The sequence below is a fragment of the Leiobunum rupestre genome, chromosome 4, assembly GCF_980474605.1.
Source record: "Leiobunum rupestre chromosome 4, qqLeiRupe1.1.hap1, whole genome shotgun sequence".
Taxonomy (NCBI): Eukaryota; Metazoa; Arthropoda; class Arachnida; order Opiliones; family Sclerosomatidae; genus Leiobunum; species Leiobunum rupestre.
In genome coordinates this window covers 52,368,122-52,373,775 of record NC_143387.1, presented here as the reverse complement: position 1 = coordinate 52,373,775, position 5,654 = coordinate 52,368,122, and positions in this window count along the sequence as shown.

Sequence of the window (5,654 nt, the reverse complement as noted above, 5' to 3'; positions counted from 1 at the left end):
GAAAAGAACAAGTTGGTCTCATTCGATAGAACTCTTTGACGCGCACGCAGATTTGCCGTTAATTTCCACCCCCACCGACCAACCCCCTTAAAGGGAGAGAGGACCGGGGAAAAAAGTTGGTCTCATTCGATAGTACAATAAAAGTCGTCTACGCCCGCGTCTACTTGAAATCCAAAGCAGTCGAACTTAGGGCGTGTAGCAAAAGTCTGCTTTGATAGAATCACACATGTTAAATTCAATGGGCTAGCACTTTGGCTAGGGCTTTTGCAACAGGCCCTTAAGCTGCAAAGTATGCGACCATGGGCACAGAATCTCTGTCTTGCCATATTCTTCGTACATAAATACATTCTTGCAATAATATGATTTATGCAGTTGTTAATAATCAATATTAAATAAGAAAATACTAATTTAATCACCGAGATAATATAAAATAACATGGCCTGAACAGCTTTTGTATTAGTTTGCCCACCCGAGTATCCTGAGGGTGGGCGGTGGCCACTCTTTAACATAGGATGGTGAATTATATATCAAATGATAGGAAATCACATGGCCTCAACAGCTTTTGTATTGGTTTGCCCACCCGAGTATCCTGAGGGTGGGCGGTGGCCACTCTTTAACATAGGATGGTGAATTATATATCAAATGATAGGAAATCACATGGCCTCAACAGCTTTTGTATTAGTTTGCCCACCCGAGTATCCTGAGGGTGGGCGGTGGCCACTCTTTAACATAGGATGGTGAATTATATATCAAATGATAGGAAATCACATGGCCTCAACAGCTTTTGTATTGGTTTGCCCACCCGCGTATCCTGAGCGTGGGCGGTGACCACTCTTTAACTTAGGATGGCAATTTATATATCAAACGATAAGAAATCACGTAGCCTCAACAGTTTTTGTATTAGTTTGCCTACCTGTGTCTACTAAGGGTGTATGGGTTTGCCCACTCGAATACACTGATGTGGAACTAATATTACGGCCTGGGCCGTCTTGTTATTATACTCCGCGGCCGCGGAGTATATTTAGAGCTCATCTTTTTTCCCCGTTTCCACCTGTGCTGCGCGTATATTGGCAATTTACCGGTTTGGTCGTGGAAGACGTCAAGTCAGCTTGAGTGACTTTTAGGCCTTTTTTGGGTCGCGCTCTAACCTCAACCACTTCTCATATTTAAATTCTGTAAACGGATTTAAAATCAGCGTGTTTCACTTCATAGGCCCGTCTTTTCACGATTTATAATTTAATCAATAACGCCGAGAAAATATAAGTTTTTGAAGCCAGGAAATTACGGTTTCGAGGCATCCATTTTCCCTCTTAAGTTTCAGATTGGCGCGCATGCGCAACGGGAACGGGTGGAAGTCGGAAAAAAGTTGCCAACTTGCCGACACGGCTTGGTTTTGACGGGGGTTTTAATGCCGCGTGCCCGGCGGCCCGTGTGAAATGTTAATTTTCATATTCTAACATGTTTAAACATAATGATTTAAAACGAACAAATCTTCGATGATAAAAGGTAAATAATATAGTTGGCTTTCATTTCAACCTAATTTTTGTCACTTTACGGTATTTGGTAATTCTAAATTGTCACTGCCATAATTTAGCAGCCCGACTTTTCGGCATTTCGCCTGGAATTCGGTAACAGCTTCATGGCGTATAGTCAATGTAAAAGCACCGTGATATCGAATACAGGATACGTATTATCTTTGGTTAAACTAAACTATCAGTATTTTTGAATGTTTAATTTTTTGACGGCTGTTAAGTTTGACAACTAATAATGTTCGAGCTTTAAAATTTGAAATGCCAAGGAGGCAAAACAACGGGCAGAGTATTTGCGCAGCAAAGGTAATAAGTTTTATGTTGTTGAACTAATATAGGGTCAATGGAGGTAAGTGTGATCAGGGGGTAAGTGTTATCACCCCTTATTATTTCCCCAAATAATATTATAACATAATATTTGATGAATGGATATTGAAATATACTTAATTGTACACATTTTGTATATTTTCAATATTAATTTGAATTAAATTTAGTTTTTTAAAAATTTTAGTTGAAAAAATGTTATACTCTTGTACTCGTGTTTAGAGATTTTATGCCCAAAAGAAAAGTTCTGTAATTTTTTTTTCTAACTGACAAACCGATTTTACATTTTGGTATTTTGTAGTCTGCTTAACCTTTTACCTGCTAGGAAAATTTGGTGTTTTTGCTAACATTTTGAGGTTTTCAAAATTTAATCTGAAAAAGGTCTTTCAAAATTTGCGGTGCGGGGTAAGTGTGACCACACGAAGATATTATTTTAGAGCTATGAAAAAAAATGAGCTTTATTGGGACACCATATTTATCCGCTGTATGCAATTTCATTGCGATTGATCAAGGATTTCACAAGATCACAATTAACCAACCTTCGTATCACACTTGCCCTGCATTTTGGGGTAAGTGTGACCACACGAAGATATTATTTTAGAGCTACGAAAAAAATATAGCTTTATTGGGACACCATTTTCAACCTCTGTATGCAAATTTATTGCGATTGGTCAAGGATTTCAAGTGATCACAATTACCCCATCCCCCTATCACACTTGCCCCGCATTTTGGGGGTAAGTGTGATCAGTAACGGAGTTAAATTAAATTCACTATTTAATTGATATTATATTTGATTGCGTGGTTGTGTATTAATTGTACCAATTCTTAAGAGGGTGCTATTTTTAGTTTAAGAGTAATTTCAGGTAAACGCCAAAAAAAAATATTTTGATCATACTTACCTCCATTGACCCTAACAATATTTTTTGAGTTTTAAATTATTTTTCTATGCAGGTCTTAGTTCGGCACTTTTATTAGAGACACTACAAACATTTAATTTTTAATTTTAGAAAGCACTAATTTTTTAACAAATTATAAAATTGGGATGTAATTCTTGTAAAGCACCACGTCTCATAAATGGGCATATATTAGAACAAAAACAGTTCTTCGAACTGAAAAAACAGTTTAGAGCTCGTTAAATGTGCAGCCTTAAAGGGACATATATTATTTTTATTGTTGATTAATATGTCAAATTCATTTAAAGTATTAAAAAATATTCCTGTGAACAACAGAATGACGTCATTCCGCCTTTCAAATCACAGTCCACTGCTCCTCCATTTTTTAACACAAAATCTTTGATCCAATTTTGCCCACAAAGGTATCCATATTTATATTTATTTTCTTCCCTACACATTTAACATAAAAATTTTAAAATTTATTATTATTTATTATTTATTTATTTATTGCAATAATCTGCAACAAAAATAAAATAATAATAAGAATAAATTTTAAATGACGAATGACTAACAATGACCCCCTCCCCCTCACTGTATCACACTAGCGCTCGCGCTCGTGCCATTCTGAACTTGCTCGTCAAATGGAGAGCAGGTACAATTTTTCACGACCTTGACACTTCGTTATTTCTATAATAATTGAAAGTGAAGGCTATGGCTATTAATCAGGCAGGTATGTGGGTCAACTATTCATAGGTTTTTGATATGATAAGTGTATTTTTTTTTAAAAAAGCACGCGAAAGTTTTAAATGAGTTATTTTAACTGTTTTTATTCTTTTTTCTTCTCCCAATCTGGGTCGATTAGTTGTATTTCCAAGTACTTCCCAGGATATATTTTAAGTTGGTTAGCAAGCTCAGGTCTTTTTCTTCAAGACCCATTTAAAATTGGGCGCTACTATTTGCTATTCTTGAAGATACACAGTCACTTATCCACCCAAAAACCTTTCCGTTAAAAATTGCAAGGTCCTTTAAACAAAACGTCACGTCCTATATTACTCTAGGCCATAAAAGTAGTGAAATTAAATAACGGGCAAGATCTGTAATTATATTCCCATAAACGTCATAAACTGGACTTCTTTATCGACAAGTGATGTGCTCTGAATTAATATGCTAGACCTTGCGCGTCCTCAGTGGTTTATTGAGTTAAAATCCTTTGTACAACCATAAAACATTTCAAAGAGAATGGCTAATATTAGAATCGCATTTTATCAAATACACCGTTAAATAAATTGGTTTGAAAATTTTCAACGGTTCTTGGGATGTTCGCAAAGCATTCTGGGAAAAAAAGAAACACACTATTGGCTGAAAATGCTATCTCTCGCTCATGCGCTAGAACGTATTTTCGGCTCGATGGCCGAGACAATTTTCTTAGCTTAGCTGTAACGATTCTAAAGATACAATATCAGATAAATAATTTACCAAGTTAATTAAAGGAAAAGGTCAATATAAGATAAAACGTTTTCTTAAGAATGTATAAAGAGTGAACAATTCATAAAATTTACAACGTAGCGGACGAAAGGCAAGCATAAATATCAAGAATTAGTTCCTAAAAACGATGTAGATGGCAGCATTACCTAATCACGGGACCATTTCAACCTTCCGACTTTAAAGTTTTCTTTCGTTCTCGAAAAACGTGGCCCGGCTTGTCTATTTTATTTATAGGTGCATATATTGTTTAGATCTAAATATATTATCTACTCTGTTTCGATTTACTCTCTTTCCTTAAAATCAATAATCACTAATCAGAGTCAACATAACTTGGCAGTGAAATAAACGTTGGCACGTGCTTAATTCTTGTCTAGCTCAAAGTACCACCTTGGCCAACCGAGTCAAAATAAAAACACTCGATAAAATTACTGAAACTGTCCGTACTAGTGGTACTCGAACATTTCTGTACATTATCGTTAGGTGGCGGGGCGACTATTGAAACTGGAAAATTACTGAAAGCAGACAAGTTGTTGACTGCAGTGACGTAATTACTGCTGTCAACAACTTGTCTGCTTTATTTAATTATGGTTTTAAGGTAAAAGAGTAAATTTAAACAAAGTAGATAATATATTTCGATTTAATAATATATTTGATACAATGCGATTCTAATATTAGCCATTCTCTTTGAAATGTTTTATGGTTGTACAAAGGATTTTAACTCAGTAAACCACTTAGGACGCGCAAGGTCTAGCATATTACTTTAGAGCACATCACTTGTCGATAAAGAAGTCCAGTTTATGACGTTTATGGGAATATAATTACAGATCTTGCCCGTTATTTGATTTCACTACTTTTATGGCCTAGAGTAATATAGGACGTGACGTTTTTGTTTAAAGGACCTTGCAATTTTTAACCGAAAGGGTTTTGGGTGGATTTTACGCCTTTTTGTTTATAACAATAGAAGTAAAGTTATTATAATACCTTTAAACGTAACAAAGCAGAAATAATATTTATAAACAAGATTGGAAAGTGAACTTTCACCTATTTGGAATATTGAGAACTGCCTAGCTCTTTCGCCAACATTGTGTACGTTTAGATATTGTTTACTTTATTTTTTTGAAAACGTGACGTCATTATGCTCTTTAATTCATTTTTTAATGTTAATAAATAAGCTTGTACGATTGTTATTAAACTTTACACGTTTTGTACTGTGTTTATCACTCATAGGCATCGTTTATCGCCCTCTGGCGGCACACTGCCCACCCTGACACTGGCGAGACACTTTGAACTCACTGCACCTCGTTCACTTAGAAACAACCTATAAATCAGTAGCATTCGAATGTTTAATCTATTTCCCTAGGGCAAGATTTGTGATTATATTCCCATAAACGTCATAAACTAGACTTATTTATCGACAAGCCCT